Source organism: Vombatus ursinus, unplaced genomic scaffold (genome assembly GCF_900497805.2).
Source record: "Vombatus ursinus unplaced genomic scaffold, bare-nosed wombat genome assembly UNPS02014786.1, whole genome shotgun sequence".
NCBI classification, from domain to species: domain Eukaryota; kingdom Metazoa; phylum Chordata; class Mammalia; order Diprotodontia; family Vombatidae; genus Vombatus; species Vombatus ursinus.
Window position 1 is genome coordinate 39,456,801 of NW_020954564.1, and position 14,871 is coordinate 39,471,671.

Below are 14,871 nucleotides of genomic sequence, written 5' to 3' on the forward strand. Positions count from 1 at the left end.
AAGGAAGGAAGGAAGGAAGGAAGGAAGGAAGGAAGGAAGGAAGGAAGGAAGGAAGGAAGGAAGGAAGGAAGGAAGGAAGGAAGGAAGGAAGGAAGGAAGGAAGGAAGGAAGGAAGGAAGGAAGGAAGGAAGGAAGGAAGGAAGGAAGGAAGGAAGGAAGGAAGGAAGAAAGGAAGAAAGGAAGGATGGGATCATAACAAGTGGCTGGTGGTCAGGGGCATGAGTTTATGATGCAGACGCTGATGTAAATAAAACATTTCAGAAAGCTTTCCTTCACTAGCAACTCCACAAAGAAATTCTCTGCTGTCTCCTCTTTCATTACCATCCAGTTTTGGGATTCTCAAGCACCCTGTGAGATGTTTGGAGTACAAAAAGGACTTAGAGGACTTCAAGCAAAATAGAAATCAGCAATGTTGCATGTAAACCAAAGAAGTTAATGCAATTTTTGGCTAAATTAATACAGATGTAGTGTGCAGAATAAGGCAATAGATAGCAAATCCACAGTACTAGGTTGTGAGTGCTACTATTTAGAAAGAATATACTTCAGTAGAATCAGAGGGGGACATGTAGATAGGAATGGAAATTAGAGACCCTATCATATGGCAATCAGTTGAAGGAAGCAGTGATATCTAGCTAGAAAAGAAGACTTAACAGGAGCATGACAGTGTAGCTACATTCCATTACTGGAAGGGATGGCAGATGGAAGAAGGATTATACCATTTTGCTTGAGCCCAAAAGGCAGAATTGGAGCAGTAGTTGAAAGTTGCAAAGAATCAAATTTTAGCTGTAAAAAGGAGAAAAAAGAAGAAAATTCTTTAAAAATTGTGTTTTCCAAAACTGGAATGATTTTCCCAAGAAATAGCATGTTCCTTACATTTGGGGTTCTTAGAACAGAAGCTGAATGACCATTCATTTATTAAATCTGTAGAGGGAATTCCTATGCAAATACGGATAAGACTTGATCACTTCTGATACCCTTTCTAATCCTGAGAATATGTGGACCTATTTTGTGGAGGCAAGTAGATAATGGGAGCCCTATTCATAGTAATAGGAAGAGTTATCTGTTAACTATAACAAATAGTGGTAACACCTGCTGAAATGGTGTGGACTTCCTCCTGAAGAATAGGTAGTAGATCAGGATCACATCTTAGGATGAAAAGGATCTGAGGCAGATACAGGATCATAAGATTTAGAGCTGAAAGGGTCTTAACATTTAGTCCCTTCATTTTAGGCCTAGAAATTTGAAATGACTGTTCAAAGTCATGCAGTTAGTAAGTAGCAGATTTATTATTCAAACCTCAATCATAGGACCATAGAATTTCTGACTGAAAGAAACTTTAGAGATATCTACTTCAGCCCCTCAGTTTTATTAAAAAAGGAAAGTAAGGCCTTCAAAAGGAAATTCCTTGTTGAGGGTCCCAAAGACAATCACAGTATATTGGTGTAGCACTCACTTCAGGCCTACTTCCCCAAGTTCCACTCATATTATCATACTGGGTCCCCTGAAAGAAGCTAATTCTAGGGATAACCTTAAGGACTTGAGATTTATGGCATTGCCACTCATGGACCATCACTGATGACCCTCCCAATGATAGCCAGACTGAATTAGCTTGGAGAAAGGATATTTATTAAGATGATAGTGCAAGAATAGTTGGTGCAAAACATTCCCTCCAAACCAGAACTTCACTCTTACCCTGCATACACTGGGTCCTTGAGGAGAATGGATTCAAACAGTAAAATGAGAGGAAGGCACATGTGTTGAAATATTTGTGAAAAGGGGCATTTCACAGCTCCTAGTGACTGGAAGTCCTTTTCTGCCTTTGGAGAGCCTTAATGAGAATCCCCTTGGGTGTAGATATCTTCTAGGATTCAAGAGATGGTGCCTTTATAGGCCAGCACCTGTCTCTATCTCAAGGGTTCATATATTTCCGTATCTGTCTACTATAGGTTCTTCCCTTGTCATTGCCACTACTACTCTGTCAGTAACCATTTATCTTTAATCACTGGTGATTAGAGAAAGAGAAATATTATTTCCTCTCTCTTCCTCTTGTTTCCCTTACTCCTTACCAATTGATTTCTAAGACAGACCTCCCATATCACTGGATTTCTCTGCCACTGGACATTGAGATTCCAGTCTGGCTTATTGTTGTATGTATGGACCCTAAGTTGTGTCTGATCTTTTCAGCCAAACACAAGACATTTTCTGGGTAGGTTTGTTATCAAAGCACTTCACTTTTTCCAAACACATTAAGGGCTTGTTGGTACCTAGTTATAATACTGATAGACTGGTTGATGTTATCATGCTATTTGGGATTTCTCTAGTTTTATAAACTGAGTGGCAGTGGAAACTCTCACCCTTATACTGGCATCATCTCTGGATCAGAGAACTTGGTCTTGAATCTTCTCTCTGCCACATCCCCTGTAACCCTGAACAAATAGCCATCTCTTACGGCCTGAGTTTTCCTTCCTATCTCAATTATAAGAAATAATTGTCAAGGACACTGTATTCAATGAGTAGCTGGGCTAGGATTCAAGTGCAGGTCTTCTGATTCCAAATCCAGTTTTCTTTCCAAAAAACAATTTGGCTCCCCTAGTTGTTTATTTTCACCTGATCTCAGCTGGACAAAAAATGCCCAGTAGACAGACACAGAAAGGGAGGGGTAATGGTAACTGTGTGATTTGTCCTCTATCCTTTCTTTCTCCAGGAACAGCCTTTAAAAGTAGGCATAGGTAATAAGGATCCTCTTAATAATCACTTGCCCTAACTTGCCTAATGACATTGAACCAGTGGCAATCAGTAGAGCTAATTAGAAAAAAAAAAGAGTTCGCTTCATAAACTCCTGAACAACCAATCAGCCAAGCCACAGGAGACTTTTCTACCTGATTTGTTAACTGGAAAAGATGAAGGCAATCTATAATCAGGCCTCTGTGTATGTTGTTATTGTTGTTGTTTTTCTCATCACTTCATCCTCAAAATCACAGACTTTCAGAGCTAGATAGGACCTTGGAGACAATCTATCCAGATTCTTAAATCAAGGATCATAGGATCAGGGATCTAGTAAAGGAAGGGACCTAACAAAAAATCTAATCCAAACTCCTCATTTTGTAAATGAGGAAGTCAAGTCCAAGAAAGGTTAAATGATTTGCCTAGCATCACTAAGTAGAAGAGATGGGATTCTAACTCAGGTTCAGTGACTCCTAGATCAGAGCCCTTCCAAAAACACCACAGTGCTTCCTGATCAAAACCTTTACTATATACTACCCCTGACAAATGACCATCCATCCTTCCCATGAAGTCCTCTAATGAAAGAGTATAGGAGTGAAAGTTTCTATTGCTATCCCAATTTATATAACCAAAGAAGACTCAAATAGTTTTACAGAATCAACCAATCCATCCAAATGTGGTTTATAGTTCAATACCTCTTCCTTAACTACCTCATTATTGTTCTTATTTCTTCCCTTCCAGACAAAGCAACATAAGTTTAAAACCTCTTTCAGCCTCCCACAGGGCTTTTCAGTTTCTTACTGGTGATCTGCATTCTGCTATCTTAGACTTATCCATAACTAGCTTGTCCCACCACACTGATGTATTCTGGTCATCTTTATGTCATTCTGCTACCCTGGTATTCTTTCTTTCCATCCTTTAACCTCCTTTCTAACTCTGACTCTGGGAATAATAGTTAAATCAAAAATTTTCATTCCTTGAGTGACAGGAGGAATAATATTCATTAATATTGTCATGAATTGGAAGGCAGAACCAAGATGGCTGAGAAAAGGCAAGGACTCTTCTGAGCTTTCCCTCAGACTCCTTCAAATACCTTTAAATAGTGACTCTAAACAATTTTTTTTAGTGGTAGTACCCACAAAAAGACAGAGTGAAAGAATTTTCCAGCCCAAGACAACTTATAAGGTCATGAAGAAAAGTCCATTACACCAGGGTAAGAGAGGAATACAGTCCAGCACAGATCAGGACCTAGAAAACCAGGAGCAGGCCTTGGGGTGACTGAATCAGTGGCAGCAGTGGCAGTTTCCAGACCCCTCAGCCCACAGACAGTAAAGGGATCAGGTGACAAGTCAAAAGGAGATTTACAGAGATCCCTTTGCTGGTACCAGGGGTAGTACTCTGTTGCAATGCCTATACTTGGATTTGGGTTACAGTCCTGGGTAGCAGTCCTAGGGCAAGGAGGAACACTAGCACTACAGAGCTTACAGCCACTGTGGAGGAGGGACCTTCCTCACAGTTCCAGGGACTAAAAGGGCATTTGTGGCAACTCCTAGTCCAGAGCACAGGCCAGGAGAGTAGTAAACACTCTTCACCCTAGATCATACCACCTTGGAAGAGCCAAAAACTTACAGATCCCTTGATTACCTATGAAAACAACTGCACAAAATCCCTGAAACTTGAGACAGTGCCTCCTCCACTTGAGAAGCAGAGCTCCACATTAGCATAGAATTAAAAGTCAAGAAATGGGCTAGAAAATTAGCAAGCAACAGGAAAAAAATTCTGACCATAAAATACTACTATGGTGACAAGGAATATCAAAACACACACTCAGAAGAAGACAATAAAGTCAAAATTCCTGTATCCAAAGCCTCAAAGAAAAATATAAATTTGTCTCACTCAGTGGATAGAGCACTAGCCCTGGAGTCAGAAAGACCTGAATTCAAATCCGGCCTCATATACTTGCCACTTACTAGCTGTGTGACCCTAGGCAAGTTACTTAACCCCGTTGCCTAGCCAAAAATAAAAAATCAAGATGTAGAGGAAAAGTTGGGAAGAGAAACGAGAGTAATGCAAGAAAATAATGAAAAAAGAGTCAATAGCTTGGTGAAGGGGGCAAAAAAATACTAAAGATAATAACATCTCAAAAACAAAAATAGGTCAAATGTTAAAAAAGGCAGAAAAATCCAATGAAGAGAAGACTGCATTAAAAATCAAATTGGCCAAATGGAAGAGGAGGTAAGAAGGCTTACTCCTTAAAAGTTAGAGTTGGGCAAGTGGAAGCTAATGACTTTATGAGACATCAAGAAACAATCAAATAAAATAAAAAAATAAAAAAATAGAAGAAAATGTGAAATATCTCATTGGAAAAACAACTGACCTAGAAAATAGATTCATAAGAGATAATTTAAAAATTATTGGACTACCTGAAAGTCATGATCAAAAAAAAAAAAAGAGCCTGGATATCATCTTTCAGGAAATTGTCAAGGAAAACTGCTCTTATATTGTAGAACCAGAAGATAAAATAAAAAGGCAAAGAATCTACTGACCACCTCTTGAAAGAGATTCCAAAATGAAATCTCCCAGGAATATTATAGCCAAATTCCCATCCTCCCAGATCAAGGAGAAAATACTGCAAGCATTCAAAAAGAAACAACTCAAATATCATGGAGCCACAGTCAGGATAGTACAAGATTTAACAGTTTGTACATTAAAGGGTTAGAGGACTTTGAATATGCTATTCCAAAGGACAAGAAAGTTAGGATTACGATCAAGAATGACCTACCAAGCAAAACTGAGTATAATCCTTCAGGGGAAAATTGGACATTCAATGCCATTGAGGACTTACAAGCATTCCAGATGACAGACCAGAACTGATTAGAAAATTTGACTTTCAAATGCAAGATGCAAAAGAAGCATAAACAGGTAAACAGGAAAGAGAAATCATATGGGATTCCATAAGGTTAAACTATTTATATTCCTACATGTGATAATGACATTATAACTCCTAAAAACTTTCTCATCATTAGGACAGTTAGAAAAAGTATACATAGACAGAAAGCAGAGGTGTGAGTTGAATGTAATGGTATGATTGTCTAAAAATAGTAATAAAATTAATGGGTGAGAAAGAAGAATGCACTGTGAGAAGGGGAAAGGGAGAGGTAGAAAGGGATAAATTATCTGACATAAAAGAGGCTTGAAAGATATTTTACAGTGGAGGGGGTAATGGGGGAAGTGGGGAAAAGAGCTCATGAACCTTACTTTCATTGGAACTGACTCAAAGAGGGAATAATATATACACTCAGTTGGGTGTAGAAATCAATCTTACCATATAGGAGGAGGATAAGAGAAGTGGGGGGTAATAGAAGGGACAGTTTGAAGGAGATAAAAGTCAGAAGCAAAACACTTTTGAGAATGGACGAATGGACACAGTAAAAGGAGAGAGAGAGAGAGAGAGAGAGAGAGAGAGAGAGAGAGAGAGAGAGAGAGAGAGAGAGAGAGAGAGAGAGAGAGAGAGAGAAAGAGAGAATGATACACAGAAGGAAAATAGGATGGAAGGAAATACATAGTTGCTAATCATTACTGTGAAAGGAAAAAAAATTGCAGTGAGTTTCTCTGATAAAGACTTCATTTCTCAAGCATATAAAAAGGAGTCAAATTTATAGAAATAAGAGGCATTTCTCAACTGATAAATGGTCAAAGGATATGAACAGGCAATTTTCAGACAAAGTAATCAAAACTATTTATAGTCACAGGAAAAATGCTCTAAATCACTATTAATGATAGAAATGCAAATTAAAACAGCTCTGAGCTACTACCTCACACCTGTCAGATTGGCTAATATGACAGAAAAGGAAAATGACAAATGTTGGTGGGAATGTGTGAAAATTAGAATACTAACATATTATTGGTGAAGTTGTATAGTGATTCAACCATTCTGGAGAGCAATTTGGAATTATGCCCAAAAGACAATAAAACCATACATACTCTTTGATCAAGCAATGCCACTACTATGTCTTATCCCAAAGAGATGAAAAACAAAAAAAGAAAAGTACATATGTGTACAAAAATATTTATAGTAGTTCTTTTAGTGGTGGAAAAAAATGGAAATTTAGGGGATTTCCATTAATTAGAGAATGGTTGAATAGGTTGTTGAATATAATTGTGATGGAATACTATTGTGCTTTAAGGAATGATGAGCAGAAAAATATGGAAAGACTTACATGAATGGATGCAAAGTGAAATGGACAGAAGCAGGAGGACATCGTACACAGTAATAGCCATATTTTATGATGATCTACTACGAATAATTTAGTCAGCAATACGATGATTCAAGACAGTTCTGTAGAATTTATAATGAAAGGTGATGTCCATCTCTAGAGAAAGAACTGGTAGAGACTGAATACAGATCAAAGATACTTTTTTTCTTTACTTTCTTTATATTTCTTGTTTTTTTTCTGTTTTCTTTCACAGAATAAACTTACATGGAAATGTCTTTTGCATGATTACACAGGTATAACCTATGCCAAATTGCTTGCCTTCTCAATATGAGGAAGAGGAGGGAGGGAGAGAATTTGGAACTCAAAATTTGAAAAAAAAAAGAATGTTAAAATTATCTTCACATTTAATTGGAAATATTAAATAGATTCTTAAATGTCATTAATTCCCTCTTTGACGAGAGGAATTAGGAATACACTAGTTGAAAGTTGAAAAGGCTAGAAAGCTTTACTTTTTCAGTTACTCTCATGTTTATGATAGATATTTTTTCAATGCCTGGTTCAAGCCACAGCTCCTCCTTCAAACTTTCTCTTACTGTCTCAGATCATATTGCTGTCTCTCTTATCCTAAATAATTAAATAAGCTAGTCATGCACACATTATTTGGTATTGGTTTTGTTGTTATGATTATGGTTGGTGGTGTTTTGATTTGTTTTGCATTTCTTGACTCCTGACTGTTTGGTCTCCTTAGTTAGACTGCAGGTTTCTTGGAGGAGAGGTGAGGGAAATATCCTTATTTTGCACTGATCAGTGTCTAGCACATTACTCTAAATGTAGGATCATAAGTTTAGAAATGAAAGTGACCTTAGGGATCATACAGCCCAACCCCACCATTTACAAAAGAAGAAACACACTTAAGTGCCTAATTGACTTGCCCAAAGCCATATAGGGCATGAGAACAGAACCAGGATTTGAATCCAGGCATTCTGTCTTCAAATCCAGTGATTTTTGCAAGTTAGTAAGTGCTCTTCAACTAGATAGATAGATCATAGAGCTGGAATAGAAGAGAAACAGCCTAGACGATAGAATATTAGTACATACAGCATAGAATGTTAGGGACTTCACAACACAGAAGTTCAACTCCATCACTTTCCAGATAGGAAAACCTACCTGGAGATAGATTTGAAGAAGTTAAGTACTTAGCCAATGTCACTTAGAAAGTTAGGCTAGAGCTAAGATTAGAACTCATGTTCATGAAATATCATTTCGGTGCCCTGTTAATTACCATGCTGCCTCTAGAATAAAAAAGGGGCAAAATGACTTTTTTTCAATTTTAGCTTTCCATTTTGCATGTACAATTTTCAAAATTTTACCTTTAAATCCGCAAGTGTCAACATTAAAACCTTTATTTTTTTTCTCAATCCATCAGGTTTGTTTTACTTGGGAAGAAAGTATTGAAATAGGTTAAAATAATGATATAATCTAGAGATATGCAAATGAGAGGAACTGAATTTAGAGAGGATATCCTCACACAAATTAGTTTGGGGGAGGAAGGTTGAGCAATTTAGCCCTAAATCTGAAGCCAAATATCACTTATGAAAACATACTATGGGATGCTCATAACCAGTTTGTATGAAATCCTCACATGTTTCTGTAGAACTTTCACAAGCTTCAGAGGAAACCTAATAAGTCTCTGTGGAACCTTCATGCATTCCCATGGAACCCCTGTATGCTCGTATTGAACTTTTACAAGCTTTCATTGAACCTTCATAAGTTTCTATTAAACCCTTAAAACCTTCCATAGAGCCCTAGGTTTCCACAAAATACAACCTAATAAAGTCTTATCTGGAGTACCTTTAAGCAGGTCTTTCAGACCCAGCTTGGTGAAATTTTGCAGTGAAGTGAATTCATGACTGAGTGGTCAAAATCAATTTATGGAGCCATTAGTCATGTGGAAGGCTAATTGTTATTATTGTAATATTATTCTTAATAATCATAAGAGCACCAGAATAATGAAAAAATGAAAAGGTAAAGCCAATACATCATGCAGACCTAAAAGATTGTGAGGGTATAAAAGTACAATATTCAGGCAAAGAAAGGCTGTTTCCAGGGACCTATTTGCCTCATTTAATCATCGGAAAACTCACATTTAGGTAATGCTTTGTGATCACGAAGCACTTTACATAGGAGGTATCAGGGCATAACACAGTGAACACTGTATTAGACATAAGAAGAGATGAGTGTGAGGTAGTCTTGTGATGGTAAATATTTAACAACTGGCTCTCAAAAAAAGAACCCTTACACATGAAAAACCTTTAAGTTTAATCTGTATTCTTAACATCTTCTCCATCACTTTCTTAAGTGTAGGCAATCAGTAAAAAATTAACCTAGCCCTGATTTGCAACACTTGATGATTTTTGAGGTATAAATGCTTATGCTGAAAATTTAACAATCAACTCTCAAGTCAGTTCAAGGTGGCGGCTGTAGCACATCTTTAGACAATGAGCCCTATTTCTGCCATTTATTAGCTGTGTCAAACTGAGCAAATCATTAAATCTCACTGTGCCTCACCTATAAAATGTATATTACAGAATAACTGCATTAAAAGGCTTATAACAAAGAAAGTCCTTCACAAACATTGAATTACTCCATAAATTCCAGGTATTCTTGCCCAATTTGATGAAAACAAAATGAAACAGAAGAGAACAGCAACCAAAAACAACAACTGTAATATAGGTAGTCGTACAAGAATTGTTACCCTTATACCCATTTTATAATCTAAGGATGGCTAATGGCAAGAGATTTATAAATTAGACAGCTTGTAAATGTAGAGGTAGAATTCAAAATCACTTCTTTAAAAACACTAGTTTTTAAAATTTTGAGTTCCAAATTCTCTCCCTCTCTCTCTCCCTCCCATCTCCTCCAATGAGAAGACAAAGTTCAATGCAAAGTTCAATGCATGTGTTTTCATGCAAAACGTTTCCATATTAGTCATGTTATAAAAAAAAGATAAAAAAGAAAAATGAAGTGAAAAAATAAGTGTACTTCAATCTACATTCAGACACCATCAGTTCTTTCTCTAGAATTGGATAGCATTTTTCATCGTAAGTCCTTTGGAGTTGCCTTGGATCATTACACTGTTGAAAATAGATAAGTCATTCACAGCTGATTACCTTACAATATTGCTAATACTTTGTACACAGTACATTTCACTTTGTATCAGCCCATGAAAGTCTTTCCAGGTGTTTCTAAGAACATCCTGCTCATCATTCCTTACAATACAATGGTATTGAATCATAATCACATATCACAACTTGTTCAGTCATTACCCATTGATGGGCATCCCCTAAATTTCTAATTATTTGCCCCAAGAATTGAGTTGCTATAAATATTTTTGTACACATGTGTCCTTTTCTTTTTGTTTTTTATCTCTTTGGGGATACAGATGTAGTGGTGGTATTGCTAGGTCAAAGGATATGCATGGTTTTATAACCTTTGGCAAAGTTGCAAATTGCTCTAGAGAAGACCTGAATTACAACTCCACAAACAGTGTATTAATGTCTCATTTTCCCCACATTGCTTCCAACATTTGTCATTTAAATTTTCTGTGCTATTAGCTAATCCAATAAGAATGAGGTAGTGCCTCAGAATTTTTTTTAAATTTGCATTTCTCCAATCAATAATGAGTTAGAGTATTTTTTCATATGGCTATAGATAGATTTGATTACTTCATCTGAAAACTGATCATATATTTTGATCATTTATCAATTAAAAAAACTTATTTTTATAAATTTGACACAGTTCTCTGTATGTTTGAGAAATGAGGCCTTTATCACAGAGAAACTTTGTACAAAATTGTTTTCACAGTTATTATTGCTACCTGTATTTCCCTCCATCATATTCCTACTCCCCTTTATTCTATTTTCTCTCTCTGTCACCATGTTCCTCATCAAAAGTGTTTTCCTTCTGGCTACCACCTACTCCAATCTCCCCTCCCTTCTATCATCTCCTTCCCTCCTATTTTTCTGGAGGGTAAGATAGATTTCTTTACCCAATTAAGTGTGTATGTTATTCCCTCTTTGAGCCAATTCTGATGAGAGTAAGTTCACTCACTCCCTTTCACCTCCCCTCTCTTCTCCTCCACTGTAAAAAACTTTTATGTGAGATAACTTATCCCATTCTACTTCTCCCTTTCTCTTTCTCCCAGTACATCCCTCTCTTACACCTTAATTTTATTTTTTTAGATATCATCCCTTCAAATTCAACTCACACCTGTGCCCTCTGTCTATATATACTCCTTCTAATAATGAGAAAATCTGTCTATATATACTCCTTCTAATAATGAGAAAAATATTATGAGTTACAAATACCATCTTCCCATGTAGGAATGTAAACTGTTTAACCTTATTAAGTCCCTTATGACTTCTTTTCCTTGTTTACCTTTTTATGCTTCTTTTGCATCTTGTATTTGAAAATCAAGTTTTCTATACAGCTCTTTTCTTTTCATCAAGAATGCTTGGAAGTCCTCTATCTCATTGAATATTCATTTTTTTTCTTCTGAAGGATTGTACTCAGTTTTGCTGGGTAGGTGATTCTTGGTTTTAATCCTAACTCCTTTGCCCTCTGGAATATCATATTCCAAGCCCTCTGATCCTTTACTGTAGAAGCTGCTAAATCTTGTATTATCCTGATTGTGGTGCCATAATACCCAAATTGTTTATATATGGATGCTTACAATATTTTCTCCTTGACCTGGGAACTATGGAATTTGGCTGTAATATTCCTGGCAGTTTTAATTTTGGGATATTTTTCAGGAAATGATTAGTGGATTCTTCCAATTTCTGTTTTACTCTCTGGTTTTAACATATCAGGGACATTTTCCTGGATAATTTCTTAAAAGATGATGTCTAGGCTCTTTTTTTTTTTATCATGGCTTTCAGATATTCCAATCATTTTTAAATTATCTCTCCTGGATCTATTTTCTAGGTCACTTGTTTTTTGCAATGAGATATTTCATGTCTTCATTTTTTTTCATTCTTTTGATTTTGTTGTACTGTTTCTTGATTTTTCATAAAGTCATTAGCTGCCATTTGCTCCATTCTAATGTTTAAGGAATGGTTTTCTTCAGTGAGCTTTTGGACCTCCTTTTTCATTTGACCAATTCTACTTTTTAAGGCCTTATCCTCCTTGGCTTTTTGTACTTCTTTTACAATTTGGCCTGTCTGTTTTTTGAGGTTTTCTTTTCTTCAGTATTTTTTATTCTTTGAATATTCTTTCAGTATTTCAGTCTCCTTTACCAAGCTGTTGACTCATTTTCATGATTTTCTTGCATTACTCTCATTTATCTTCCCAATTTTTCCTCTACCTCTCTTACTTCATTTTCAAAATTCTTTTTGAGCTTTTCCATGCCCTGAGACCAATTTTTATTTTTCTTGGAGGCTTTGGATGTAGGAACTTTAACTTTGTTTTCTTCTTCTGAGTGTATGTTTGATTTTCCTTGTCACCATAATAACTTTCTATAGTCATAGTGTTTTTTTTTTCTCCCTGTTGTTTGCTCATTTTCCCAGCCTATTACTTGATTTTTTACTCTTTGTTAAAGTAGGGTTCTGCTTCTAGGGTGGAGGGCATATTGTCCCAAGCTTCAGGGGTTTTTTTGCAGCTGTTTTCAGAGATAATTCTAGGGACCTGTAAGTTTTCAGTTCTTCTAAGGTTGTATGATCTAAGGAGAGGTGTCGACTACTCTCCTGGACTGTGTTCTGGCCTGTGAGTGAACATAAACACTCTTTTCTGCCCTGGAATTCTGAGAAGGGTCTCCCCCCTTGACTGTTGCTACAATCTCTGCTATGTTAGTGTTTCTTCTCAGTTCAGGATTGCCTCCCAGAACTGTGACCCAGATTGGAATATGGGCAAAGCAATAGAGTCCTGCCTCAGTGCTAGCAAAAAAGACTCCTGTAACCTCCTACTGACCTATTGTTCAAGTCCCTTAGCATCTATGTGCTGGGAACTCTAGAAGCAGCCTTTGTCACTGCCACTGCTCTTTCAGTCACTCCCAAGGCTTTCTGTGGCTGTGACTGTGCTGCCATGGCTTGTGTGGGACTATGCTGGACTGTGCTCCACTCTCACCCAGATGTGATAGACCCTTCCTATGACCTTCCAAATTGTCTTCAGTGTTTGTGAGCTGAGAGATCTGGAAACTAACACTGCAGTCAGTGATTCAGTTGACCCAAGGCCTACTGCAGGTTCACTGTGGGCTGGTCTGTGCTGGCATAGCCAAAGCTAGACTGAGCTCCTTTCTCACCCTGGTTCAGTAAGTCCTTCTTGGTGGCCTGCCAACTTGTTTTAGGCTGAAAATTTGTTTCACTCTATCTTTTTGTGGGTTCTGCTATTTTGGAATTTGTTTAGAGTCATTTTTAAAGGTATATGGAGGGGTTTTGAGGACAGCTTAGGCAAGCCCCTGCTTCTACTCTGCCATCTTCGCTCTGCCTCCACATCTTTTTTTTATACCATTAAAACTTGACTTCTTAACAGACTAGTTAAATTTTTGTCATTTTTAGTGATCCCCTTATCTCCCACATATTCAATTGTGTATATACATTAATTGAGCACATTTCATGTGCCCAGCCCTGTACTGTTTACAGAGGGAGAAATAGAATGTTTGCAAAATATTAATGGATAGAAGGTAAGGCCCAGTAATACATAATTATAATATAAAAATCTGAAAATGCATAAGATCAGCAAATAGAGTCATATAAAATTCAAAGGAAGAGGAAGGCAGATTATATCTGCTTTAGGTAATCAGAGGATATCTATTTTTTTAAGTTCATTTTCAAGTTTGGCTGAGAAAGAAGCATTGGATTTCAAATTTTGGTGCAAATAGAAAGTTTTTTTTTTGGTAAAGCAATTGGTGTTAAGTGACTTGCACTTAAGTGTCAAGTGTCTTAGGTCAGATTTGAACTCAGGTCCTCCTGATTCCAAGGCTGGAGCTCTATTCACTGTACCACCTAGCTGCCTCTGAAAAGGTTCTTAACATTGAATGAGAGAGCATAGTACAAGAGAATCTTACAGCTATAAGGAAACTTAGTATGTAAAATTTTGAAACAGAACATAGAATATGAGAGCTATAGAAGATGTGAAAAAATAAAATTCTAGAACAAAGAAAAATGTCTTTCAATCTAGAAATGACCTTGGAAACTTCTAATCCACTTTTTTTTTCTTATACATGAGAAAACTTAGGGTTAGAGTAAGAATTTAACCTATTTCAGTTCTAGTTAGAGATCTAGAGTTGATATTAGAACCCAGTTCTCTTGACTTTTAATTATAAATGTATTTTACTCTTGTCTATCTAGTATCTGGTAAATAGAGAGGTGTACCCACTGCATGCAAGGTGGAAGACTGATACCAATAAGCAGAAACTGTTTTCCTTTCTCACAGCAGATGTGTTCATTGCTTTGGGAAAGTGCTTTGCAAAGGAATCTCTTGTGAAATATGAGCCTGTTGTCAATAGGATTCTTCTCTCAAGGTTTCCATTGAGGAACTGCTGAAAGGGGCACTCAGTTGAATTGATTGATGTGTTCAAGTGACGGCCTTGGGATTGGATGAGCAAATATGAGCAGGCAAGTAATAAACAAACCCAGCTCAGCATTTAGGAAGTACACCATGTGCTAAATTCCCCTGAACAATTTGGGCCTGTATCAGCTCAAAACATTATGGGATGGTTCACTGATGCAAGGAAAATGACAGAAGTGCTGTGTTTGAATTTAAGAGAAACAGACCAAAGACTGTACTCATTTCAGTGTAACTGCACCCATTTAACAATGAAGATTATATCTAACCATGCAGAGGAAAGTGGAGAATTGAAGTAATTATCCAAATAACACAGGACTAGAAAAGTTGAGAGAGAGAGAGAGAGAGAGAGAGAGAGAGAGAGAGAGAG